At 44.0% G+C, this 12,923-nt stretch overlaps 2 long non-coding RNA genes across 2 annotated transcripts in view; one reads left to right on the forward strand and one right to left on the reverse strand.

Annotated features, from left to right (window-relative positions):
• The first annotated feature begins 3,978 nt into the window (after window positions 1–3,978).
• The window catches only part of LOC148149439 (uncharacterized), a 33,367-nt gene continuing 24,422 nt past the window's right edge, over window positions 3,979–12,923 (forward strand). The window contains exon 1 of the long non-coding RNA XR_015757778.1: window positions 3,979–4,044. This is a non-coding gene — a long non-coding RNA (uncharacterized LOC148149439). The remainder of the gene's footprint in view (window positions 4,045–12,923) is intronic.
• LOC122553814 (uncharacterized) overlaps window positions 11,034–12,923 on the reverse strand; it is a 37,026-nt gene continuing 35,136 nt past the window's right edge. The window contains exon 4 of the long non-coding RNA XR_006312854.2: window positions 11,034–12,141. This is a non-coding gene — a long non-coding RNA (uncharacterized LOC122553814). The remainder of the gene's footprint in view (window positions 12,142–12,923) is intronic.

Genomic DNA, 12,923 nt, shown 5'->3' on the forward strand with positions numbered 1-12,923 from the left:
CCAGTAATCCGATGGCCCAGTGTTGTTATAAGTGGCATTCTTGGCAGCGGATTTTCTTCGGAGGCTTTCCACCCAATGGAGTGGCGTTTCCATATTTGTCCCGTTGTGTCGTTCTCATCGTGGATGTGGATCTCAGTCTGGCTGTGTGTATCGTCTCTGGATCAGCTTTCTTCGAGACCAAGAGTCTTTTGAATGGATTCTGATGAACTTTGTCTTATATTTACTTCTTGTAACTTATTTCATTAATATATGTGTCATGGTAACGTGACTTAGAACACTTGTTGTTGCATTTTTCTTGTAAACATACATCTGGCAATAAATACTCGGTTCACCAGCACTATAACTATCACGCAATTTCTGTATATCTTAAAAACATGGCCTCTTTTACATCCCAGAATGTCTCAATCCATCACTGAAGGTAATGCCTTTAGCTGCCTGGGCCCTAAGCTGTGGAATACCCGTCCCACATTACCTTTTTCTCCATATTTAAACCTACAATTTTGGCTAAGCTTTTGGTGCCGCAGATGGAAGTGAGGACTGCAGATGCCAGAGATTAGAGTCAAAACGTATGGCGTTGGAAAAGTGCAGCAGGTCAGGCAGCATCCGAGAAGCAGGGGAGTCGATGTTTTGGGCATAAGCCCTTCATCAGGAATGTTCTACGGTTCCAGATTGGGTAACCCAAATTGTTAAGCTCATGTCTGAGTGGTGTCAAACTGGCTCCCTTTCGTATGCACCCGGCCCCTCAGTTGGTCATAACAAGGTTAATTTATAATGGATTCCATTCTTTCTCCCAGATCTAAATGCTTTTGTATTTTAAAAGGAGGCGATTTAATCACGCGTCTGACAGCTCTGAGGACTGTGGATAGCTCCACTGAACTGGTCAGGAAACAGAGCTTGGTGTCGCCACCGGGCATATGAAGGTTGACCCCCAGGTGACAGCCATTGCTGTCCTGCCCTGACATTCACCATTCACTCATTGAGGCGGCTGGATAGTGACTTGCTACAGCAATCAACGGAGATTGACCACATCCCCCCCACCAGCCTTCCTTTCTGTAACACAAAGGGCTGAGATTAATTGTCTTGCCCTCTTCCTACTGCATCGGCCTGACATCAAGCACTGATCAGACGGCAAACTTGGGACTTTCCAAATGAACTAAGGAGTGCATTACTCTTTTATCCATCAGAGAACTAAGGTGACCTGTAACCTCGCTGCTCAATTACAGCTGAAGATTGGAGCGCCTCTCAATGATGACCTTTGACCCTGAGATAAAAGCTCTGGGAGCTCACTGCGCTTGTAGAAATGTCACGGACTCATGGCCAGTCCACACACACTGCCCATGCCTAGCTTGGGCACATTTCCCAAAGTGCTTTTGTCTGATTAAACATTGATGTACGTGGCATAGGACAGAAGGATTCAGTCATCTTTCAGAGTAGACAAGAGTTCCTTCCCCCACCACATTCACCGCCTCCTCAATTTCCTCCTTGCTGTCACTGTGACCTATGACCCCCATCCTCTCTGACCTATGACCTTTCTGCTTGTTACCCAGGTTTATGATGAGTAGTTAGTCTGACAAGATGCAGTAAATCAGCCTAGTACCAAACAAGAGGAATGCTTATTAAGTTCAACTCAGCAAAAGAAATTCGGGCTGTGTTAGTCTTTGCTGGCTGTGCTGTGTTGGAAAGATGCTGTCTACACATTTACCAATCTAAAACTCTCCATCAAGGGAGGTGGCAGCTTTCACCAACTGAGGGGAAAAAGGCTCAAAATGGAAGAACCTGTTTCTACATAAATGTAGCACCTGGATTACATGGACCTCGAAGATTCCTTCAGACCTGTGCTGAGTTAGTTGATCACATAAATGAGCTAGAGGGCTATTAGGTTTCAGCATCCTTGGGCTATGCAGGGAGAAGCAAAAAATACTTAACGCAATGATTTCCTATCATTGTGTCAACTGTGACACACTGTTAAGTGAGAAGCTGGTGACGTTTGAGTCAAAATTCAGACTAACCCACTCAGTGCAGTAGTGGTGGAATGCTGTAATGTTCAAGCCAGCTTTAGGACAAGACTCTCAACCAAGTGAACTCTCAGATGGAAGCAAAGCATTCTTGACACTGTTTCAAAACAGAGCGCATGAGTTCTCCCCTGTCCCCTCCCTTGGTTTTCTGGCCAATACTTAGCCTTCAATCAACATGTCTGAGAAGGAGTTTTTCCGGTCGTTTATCACAATACTGCTCATGGCACCTTGCCACTTGCAAATTTTCCGCCATGATTTCCTACAACAGGGACTCCATTTTGAACACTCATTACAACTGGTCCCTGGGTGAGGTTCCTCAACTTGTTATGGTTCCAAAAAGGATATCCCTAATTGTTAAAGTTCTGGGTGAGGAGAGAGGAACTGGCTCCCATTTTGTTTTCACCTGCAGCCCCCTCTCAGCTGGTCACATTAGGTTAATTTTAAAATAATCCTTTGCGAATATCTTATTCCCAGATCGAAATGTGTTTATGTTTTAGAAGGAGCCAATTTTAACTAGGTTTCCTTGTGTCAATGAAAATGTTAGCTTATCAGTTATTAAATATGAAAAGACAAAATGATGCAGCAAATAGACACACAGATTAGGAATAAATGAATCCAAAAATAAAAATCTGTCTCCAAATCACTCTTGAGGATTAGGTTGTAGAACATTGCAGTCATTGATGACAAAGGTAGCATTGACGTTGATAGTTAATTGGGTGATTTTGAGATTCTTGCCTTTTCAGATTGATTGAAATTCTTATGTCTTGGTTCATTTTGATGGTAGTTAGTTTGCAGAGTGAGCGGGTGTTCTTTTAGCTATCTTTACCCGCAGTGCAGGAATGTTTAACCACTCTTCTCAGACCCGGACTTTCACATTATTCTGATCTCTGGAACATCAGAGTCAAAAAATGTGATGCTGGAAAAGCACAGCAGATCAGGCAGCATCTGAGGCGCAGGAGAATCAGGAATCGATGAAAAGCTTATGCCCGAAACGTCGATTCTCCTGCTCCTCGGATGCTGCCTGACCTCCTGTGCTTTTCCAGCACCACACTTTTTAGATTCTGATCTCCAGCATCTGCAGTACTCACTTTCTCCCTGAAACATCAGGCCACAAACACAACCAAACCAGGGGATGCAATCAGTTTTGAATCCTTTTTTTATTGTGTACGCCTGGGTGAGTAAATATGTCTGCCTGAGTTGGCTCACACCTGAGATGGAGTTGTGTAGTCAGCCTCTTGTTATCTCCTCTGTTTTTGTCTTTCTGTGTGAAATTTCCCTGATGCCGTACAGACGGGACATTACACGGGTCCACACAGGACTTGACAGACAGTCACTGGTTGTAAACCTCCAGTCATTCTTTGGTTGTAGCATTCCTCTTTTGAAAAAAACATGCGTTGAAATTAAAAGTTTCTTATTTCTGTACATAATTCAGGGTTCTGATCCACCACTACGATGGCAAACCTCATTGACCTTAGAGTGCGCTGGGCCCACTCTTGAGCTGCTGGAATGTGTGGTCAGACTTCAAGCCTTTGTTTGTCTCTGCCTCTGTCAGCTTGGACAGGATTGAACTTTCCCCTGACTTCCCCAACAGCTGAATAACCCGAGGATGCTCGCCACTAAAGCCCACACATAAAGGCAGGCAGGCAGGCTGGAAACGAGCAATAGTTGGAACCGCATTGCAGCGGCGCTCATAAGGTCAGAAGGAATCCAAGCAGGAATAGGCCATTCAGTCCATCAAGAGTCCTCCGTTATTCAGTAAACTCATAGCAGAACTGATTGAAGCATTAAATCCAGCTTCCTGCTCCCATAACCCTTCACCCCTTTGTTTATTAATGATCTGACTAACAAGGCCTCAATGGTGTGGCCTCTAATAGCGTTCCCTCTGATTTTTTTTTTCCCAAAGGCACGGTTTCCGAGGCCTGTGCGTGGCTGCAACTTCCAGGACCAGATGCCCATGCCGCAGTCATCGTGCCAATGGCCGTGTGTGGCACATCGGAGCAGCCACCCTCTCACACAGCTTGGATGGAAGGTAGGCCTCCACTGTACTTTGGGAAGCATCATTTCAAAGACTAACAATCCTCTGAGAGAAGGAACTTCTCTTTACCACATCTCAAACGGAAGACTCCTTTTTCTGAAAACGTGCGTTGTAGCTTTTTTTTTATTTCCCCAAGAGCGGAAACAACTGATCAGCATCTACCTTGTCAAGCCTCCTCAGAATCATATGTCAAGACCAGTTCCTTTTCTCTAATAACAATATGGCTAAGCTCCTTGACCTTTCCTCATACAACAACCCCTTCATCACAGGGATCAAACTTGTCACAGAGTCATAGAGATATCCCTCTTCAGTCCAACTTGTCCATGCCGACCAGATATCCTAAATCAATCTAGTCCTATTTGCCAGCATATCCCTCTAAACCCTTCCTATTCATATACGCTTCCAGATGCCTTTTAAATGTTGTAATTGTACCAGCCTCCACCACTTCCTCTGGCAGCTCATTCCATACATGCACCACCCTCTGCGTGGAAAATGTTGCCCCTTAGGTCCCTTTTAGGTTTTTCCCCTTTCATCTTAAATCTATGCCCTCTAGTTTCCCCTACATTCAGGAAAAGACCTTGACTATTTACCCTATCCATGCCCCTCATGATTTTATAAACTTCTTTGAGAGCCTTCATTGAAGGGCTTCCTTTGCTAATAAGGAAACCAAAACCGTATGCAGGACAGTGATTGTGGTCTCAGTAAACGTACAATTGTAGCAAGACTTCCTGACTTTTATACCCCCATTCCCTTTGCAATGAAGGCCATTAGTCCTTTTACCTTCCTAAGTATTTGCCAGTGGCTCAGTGGTTAGCAGTGCTGCCTCACAGTGCCAGGGACCTGGGTTTGATTCCAGCCTCAGGGCAACTATCTGTGTGCAGTTTGCACGTGCTCCCCGTGTTTGTGTGCGTTTCGTCTCACTATCCAAAGATGTGCATTTTAGGTGAATTGGCCAAGCTAAATTGCCCATAGTGTTCAGGGATGTATACGTTAGGTGGATTAGTCAGGGGTAAATGTAAGGGAATGGGTCTGGGTGGGTTATTCTTCGGAGGGTCAGTGTGGACTTGTTGGACCAAAGGGCCTGTTTCCACACTGTAAGGAATCTATGATTCTACTTGCTGCAACAGCACGCTACCTTTTTTTAAAAGCAGTACAGGCCCTTTGGCCCTCAATGTTTAGCCGACCTGTGAAACCAATCTGAAGCCTATCTAACCTACTGTTTCAGGCAGGCAGTTCCATGGCCCTACTACTTTCTGAGTAAAGAAACTACCTCTTACATCTGTCCTATATCTATCACCCTTCAATTTAAAGCTATGTTCACTCACTCTTCCAAGGAAAAAGGCTCTCCCTGTCCACCCTATCTAACCCTCTGATTATCTTATATGTCTCAATTAAGTCACCTCTCAACCTTCTTCTCTTTAATAAAAACAGCCTCAAGTCCCTCAGCCTTTCCTTGTAAGACCCTCCCTCCATAACCAGGCAACTTCCTAGTAGATCTCCTCTGAACCCTTTCCAATGCTTCCTCATCCTCCCTATAATGCGGCAACCAGAAATGTACGCAATACTCCAAGTGCGACCATGCCAGAGTTTTGTACAGCTGCAACATAACCTCATGACTCCAAAACTCAATCCCTCTACCAATAAAAGCTAACACACCATGCGCCTTCTTAACAACCCTATCAACCTGGGTGGCAACTTTCAGGGATCTATGCATATGGACACGAAGGTGCTACTAAGAATCTTACCATTAGCCCAGCATTCTTTATTCCTGTTATTCCTTCCAAAGTGAATCACCTCACATTTTGTCTACATTAAACTCCATTTGGCACCCCTTAGCCCAGCTCTGCAGCTTACCTATGTCCCTGTATAACCTGCAACATCCTTCTGCACCCTCCGCAACTCCATCGACCTTAGTGTCAACCTCAAATTCACTAACCTATCCTTCTATGCCAGATCATTTATAAAAATGACAAACAGCAGTGGCTCCAAACAGATCCTTGTGGTACACCACGAGTAACTGAACTCCAGGATGACCATCTCCCATCAACCACCATCCTCTGTCTTCTTTCAGCTAGCCAATTTCTGATCCAAACTGCTAAACCACCCTCAATCCCATGTCTCCGTATTTTCTGCAATAGCCTACCATGGGGAACCTTTTCAAACACTTTATTGATATCCGTATACAGCACATCAATGCTTTACCCTCATCCACCTGTTTGGTCACCTTCTCAAAGAACTCAATAAGGTTTGTGAGGCATGACCTACCATTCAAAAAACCATGTTGACTATCCCTAATCAACTTATTCCTTTCTAGATGATTATAAATTCTATCTCTCATAACCTTTTCCAACACTTTACCCACAACTGAGGTAAGGCTCACTGGTCTATAATTACCAGGGTTGTCTCTACTCCCCTTCTTGAATAAGGGAATAACATTTGCTATCCTCCAGACTTCTGGCACTATTCCTGTAGACAATGACGACGTAAAGATCAAAACCAAAGGCTCTGCAACCTCCTCCCTGGCTTCCCAGAGAATCCTAGGATAAATCCCACCCGACCCAGGGGACTTATCTGTTTTCACACTTTGCAGAATTGCTAACACCTCCTCCTTATGAACCTCAATCCCATCTCATCAGTATTCTCTTTGATCAACATTGTCTTTTCCTGTGTGAATACTGACGAAAGGTATTCATTTGGTGTCTCTCCTATCTCCTTACACTCCATGCACAACTTCCCACTACTGTCACTTTTCTTGTGACTCATGTGTGAGGCCACCCAGATCAAGCCCTCTGTACTGCAACAGCCTGTCTCAGTTTAAGCATTTTTCTGCTTTTCCATTCTTTGCTCCACGGTGGACCATCTAACATGTTCCCACATTGTCCTTAATTGCTCAAAGTTTTGGCCACTCACTTGAACTTTCTCAAATCCCTCTGCAGTCTCTGTATTATCCTCACATCTTGTTTTCTTGCCTGTCTCAGCAAGTTTAGCTACAATGCAGCTTTCCCCTTCACTAGTTACTCACTAAAAGTCTTCACTGGGGCCAGGTCTACTTGGAACAATGTCCATCAATATAGTTCAACCATTTCTTCCTCAACTGAGATCAAAATGGCTCAGTAAAACAGCTTTTTTAATAACTAGGGAATAAAGCTTAGTTCATCCACAGGAATTCCTCACAAGCCATTTTTGAACATCTATATATCCAAGGTGGCAAGAAAAATGGCTGCCTTTCTTAAAAAAAGCCGAAAGAACTACGGAGACTGGAAGTCAGAACCAAAACAGAAATTGCTGGAAAAGCTCAGCAGGTCTGGTCGTATCTGTGGAGAGAAATCAGAGTTAACAGAGTCTAGTGACCCTTCTTGAACAAAGCTGCAGGTCTGGCAACATCAGTTCTGAGGAAGTTAATGTCTTTGGTTTGCCTTTCATATTATTTTTCCTGCAAAAGCAAAATGAGACTTTTGAAATGAGCTCAGTTCACTAGGAATTCCTGAAATCCAGAGGAGTTTCCAGGGTTTTACTTGAAAGTAAAACCAAAGAATGCAGTTGCTGGAAATCTGAAACAAAAACAGAAATTGCTGAAAAACGTCAGCTGGTCTGGTAGCTTCTGCGGAGAGAAATCAAAGTTAACGTTTCATGTCCAGTTCTGAAGAAAGATTACTCAACTTGAAACGTTCAGTCTGCTTTCTCTCTGCAGATGCTGCTCAAATTGCTGAGTTTCACCAACACTTTCTGTTTCTGTTTGACATTAAAGTGATGCCCCGAGTGAACCCAGCAGATGTGCTTTGAGTACCTCAGCTCACCTTTATCAACTTACTTAGTTCTGCCAATCTCTGGATTGCCCCGGACATAATTACAATGAGTATTTCTTATGGGTGAGAGATGATTGGTCTGTAATGTTGACTTCATGGACCATCTATACTGCCTACAGCAGCATAACTGAAGTCATATCAGTAAAAGGAGGCATAGTCTTGATCAGAAGAGGCTGTGAGCTCTGAGAGATTGATGGCATAAACTGAACAGATTACTAGAGCAATGAGAATGCCAAGAACTGGAAAACCGTATTCACGAAACCAGAATATGACAGAAAGGACAGGTCAAGGCCCAACAAGAATGTATATCCTAAGGGTGAATGGGAAAGGGAATTGGTGTTTTGTATAAAATAGGAAGCTAGAGAATAATTAGCTTCTTTGAGATCTACACATTAAGAGTGAATGGAAAGGGGCTTGGGGTGGTGTAAGTGCAAATGGGAAGGGGTTTGGAGCTTTGGGATTCAGTAAATGAGTTTGAATAGGAAAGGTTCTTACCCATTGGGATTCTAAGTGGAATGAATGGGAACATCATTGGATCTGTTGGGATTCTAAGTCATTAGAACAAATGGAAAGGGGTTTAGATGCAGATTCTATGCAGCAAGATTAGCCGGGACAGAGTTTGATACCTTGGAACTTTATACATCTTTTCACAGTGTCCCACTTTAGTTCCCAGCCTTTATTGTTCCACTGTCAATAAACAAAGTTAAGCTTTGCTCTCCTATAGCCCAAGACAGGCTGAAATCTGCACCATAAAGAGCCTGATCTGTTTAGGCTGGGCCTCTTCCATCAAACCGTTGAGGGGGAGGAGGGACAAAGAAAAGGGTGGTCATTAGCCAGGTCTCCTGGACGACTGCAGGGCCTTTGTCCAGGCACTAATTTATTTATGAAGGGATCCTGTGTACAGACAGACAGTCGGGGTGTTATAAAACCGAACACATTGCCCCAGGGACAGTCTGAAAGAGAAGGGGGCTGATCTTGGCAAGAGAAAATAGCAGCTATTCCCCACAGGCTTCAATTACTAGTCATTACTCAAGAGCAAAAAAAACAGTGTGTATCTGTGATAGTTAACATAACTGGGGAATTTTCCTAAGTATCCAGGTGTCTTCCCAGAGAAGCTGTTTCTGTGTAACGCTGTTCAGAGATCTTTCAGCTCTGAGCACTGTTTAAGAAAATAGTTTTCAGTAAGTCGTGAAAGTCCTGCGTTTAAATGTCAATCAACTTTCAGGAGTGCCCACGTCGCAGCATAAGAATCTGTCTCACTTTCCTAATTACTTGCTCAGAAACCTTCAGCCAATTCAAACAGAAAAGAATTACCGCCAGCGATTTTATCAAGGGGCTTAGGCGGTTCATAATGAAAATCAACAGCACCTACCCCCACTCCCTGCACTATTCCACCACCCCACCACCACCTTCGCTGTTTAAATGTCAGAGGTGGTGGAAGGAATTGTCACAGTGAGGGAGCGCTGCGTGGTCAGAGGGGAATAATCAAGACTTCATCTGCTGTTTTGAGTGGAACAGAAAGATCCCATAGCACAGAAGAGCAGGGGGAGGCCTCCTTGGCATCCAGATGGAAGTGTATCCTTTTAACTGAATGTGAGAGCAGATCTTCTGGTCATTTATCTCATTGCAGTTTGTGGGATCCTGCTGTGCACAGGTTATTTTGCGATAGTGATGATACTTCAAAGGTACTTCGAGGCATATAAAATGCTTCCACAGAGATTCAAAAGGGCAGATAGAGTATTTACTTTAAAGTCTTACCATAAAGACAGCTCCACCCCAAATCATTTGCACTCCCTCACTACCACCCTGTGACATCAACCCAAAATACGGGCTCAGGTTCTAGATTAAGGCTTGAATCTCAATGCAACTGGTTTGAAAGTCAGGTGTACCCACTGAGCCAAGGCTGACATTTTTGTTAAATAACTTCCAGGACAGGAATGCTGCAGTCTATCAGGTACTGGGGACTCGCAACTCCCTAGAATTGTTAGGCATCAGGATCTCATTCATCAAGTAATGGCGATTGAAACAAAAACAAAATAATGTGGATGCTAGTAGTCTGAAACAAAGCCTAAAAACATTAGAAAAACTCTACTGGTCTGGCCGCATCTGCAGAGAGGGAAACACAGTTCACGTTTCGAGTTCAATATGACTCTGCCTCCGAACTATCGGACTCAAAATGTTAACTCTGTTTCTCTCTCAACAGGTGCTACCAAACCTATTGGCTTTCTCCAGCACTTTCTGTTTTTACTTATGAAAGATTTATGTGTTTGCATGCAACACCAGTTATGTTTGTTAGCTGGTATCATGAGGATCTAGCATAAATGGTCAATACTTCCCATAAAATCCCTACCATGTGGAAAGAGGCCATTCAGCCCTTCGAATCTGCACCAAACCTCGACAAAGCATTCCCCCATCCTATCCTTGTGACCCCAGATTTCCCACAGCTAATCCACCTCGCCTGCACATCCCTGAATGCTGCAGACAATTTAGCATGGCCAATCCACCTCACCTGCACATCTTTGACACAGACACAGACACGGCGAGAATGTGCAACCTCTACACAGACAGTCACACAAGATGGAATCAAACCCGAGTCCCCAGCACAGTGAGACAGCAGTGCTAACCACTGAGCCATTGTGCCACTTATAACCATTAACTTTTACTTCAAGTTAAAAACCATGCTCCTCACAGTGCTGTCTTTCTGACATGTTCAGTCAGCGATAATAGGAATTTGCATTTTTGCAGAATCCTCAAGATACTAGTCAAAAATCACACAACACCAGGCTATAGTCCAACAGGTTTATTTGGAAGCACTAGCTTTCGGAGCGCTGCTCCTTCATCAGATAGCTACTTCCAATTAAACCTGTTGGACTATAACCTGGTGTTGTGTGATTTTTAACTTTGTCGACCCCAGTCCAACACCGGCATCTCCACTTCAAGGTCCTAAACGCTCCCTGTGACTTCACGGGTGTGTACACAAGCTGAAATTTAACTCAGGCCAAATCAGGACATATCGGGCTTATTTTATTTGACCATGTGATAAAGGGAACCAATATCATATTTGACTTTCCAAAAATGTTTGATAAGGCTCCACATAAAAGATTACTGTCAGATAATGAATTATATTAGGCAACTTTCCCTGAAGGGCTAAATATAACAGACTGTGATTGTTGTTTTGAAAATTATGCTTTATTCTTATAAACATCTATAAGTACATACAAAGGTTCTACATCATATCTGTACAGTCTTTGCACAGAGCAAAAAACACAAACAAAATATTGGAATTTTGACATTTCTCACAGTTTCTCTACAGTTGCAAAAAAAAATGCTTTTCCTATTTATACAGCTAACAATTTAATGACCATTTGGAGGCACTCGAAGAGTTTGACAGTAGAAGAGTCCCTCATCATATCATGGTAGAAAGAACTTAAATGGTTGGGTGCCATGATTTAGTGCGTCCCTCAGCACGTACCCCTGGACCTTGGAATGTGCCAGCCTCTAACACTCGGTCAGGGTCAACTCCTTGCTCTGGAAGATCAATAAGTTCCAGGCAGAGCAAAGAGCATCTTTCACCAAATCGATGATCCTCCAGGCACAGTCAATGTTGTCTCAGTGTGCAAGCCAGGTTACAGACTGTAGAGCACAGAACTGCTCAGGACAAACTTCGACGCAAACCACTGCATCTTTCTCCAGACTTACTTTGCAAAGGCACATTGCAGCAGGAGATGTGTGACAGTCTCAATCCCCCACCCTGCCCCCCCATCACAGCTGCTTCGAGGGCAGCATACGGTGGTACAGAAAGTCTGGACATACGTGAAGGATCTAATGGGTATTGTCCTTCTCACCACCAGCTAAGTGATGTTTTGGTGCTTGAAGAAAGTTCTGGTGATGGGGCATTCTGCCAAATGATTTTGACAGTCTGTTTGGGGAGCCACTCGACAGAATCCACCCTCTCCTTTTCCTGCAGGATTTCGAGGATGTGAAATGCTAACCACTTCCTGACGGATTTGTGGTCAAAGGTGTTTCTCTTTGCAAGTTTTTCTACGAGAACATTCTGCGGTGCCGAGGCCAGTCCCATCCTTCACGACACCAGGGACAGGTAGAACCTCAACACGTAGTGACACTTGGTGTTTACAAACGCACTACTTGATGCAGCCACACACAAAAGTGGCCAACAGGGTGAGGGCAGCATCCAGGGCGTTCATCCTCCCTTTATCTAGAGCTTTGTACACGGTGTCCCTGCGGACATGGTCCATCAAGGTGAAGTGGAAGATGGATCAGGTGACTGCAAAAGCACAGTTTGGGGAATAGGTCAGACCTGCACATTCAGTGACACTGAGAGCACTTTGTGTCTATAATGGTCTGTGGTGTCATAAAGAAGGATCACTCTCCTTAAGCATGGAGACCAAAACTTTACACTACTTCAGATGCAGGCTCATTAAAACTTGAACAGCTGTGGCAAGAATCTCAATTTTTGTACTCCATCCCCTTTACAATAAATTTCCTAATTACTTGCTATATCTGCACGCTAACGTTTGTGATTCGTGTAAAAGAGCACCCAAATCGACCCATTTATACGACAGAAATGGGTGGCACGGTGGCTCAGTGGTTAGCACGGCTGCCTCACAGTGCCGGGGACCCAGGTTAGATTCCAGCCTTCTGTGACTGTCTGTGTGGAGTTTGCACATTCTCCCCGTTTCCTCTGGGTGCTCAGGTTTCCTCCCACAGTCCAAAGATTTGCAGTTTAGGTGAATTGGCCATGCTAAATTGCCGATAGTGTTAGGTGCATTAGTCGAGGGAAAAAGGGGTTTGAGTGGGTTACTCTTCAAAGGGTCGGTGTGGACTTGTTGGGCTGAAGGGCCTGTTTCCTCACTGTAGGGAATCTAATCTAATCTAAAATATACCATCTCTCTTCATTTAAATAGTGTAGCACTTAACACGTAAAGGGTCCCAGTTTGTAACTGGGCAGAAACATTGATGCTACCTTATTAAGAGAGTCAATTAGTGCAGTTGACTAACCAGTTGGCATGGAGACCCTCAGGTTAAACTATCACTGGTCATCTCTCT

The sequence above is a fragment of the Chiloscyllium plagiosum genome, unplaced genomic scaffold, assembly GCF_037043375.1.
Source record: "Chiloscyllium plagiosum isolate Xiang-an unplaced genomic scaffold, Cpla_swu_hap1 HiC_scaffold_8, whole genome shotgun sequence".
In the NCBI taxonomy this organism is placed as follows: Eukaryota; Metazoa; Chordata; class Chondrichthyes; order Orectolobiformes; family Hemiscylliidae; genus Chiloscyllium; species Chiloscyllium plagiosum.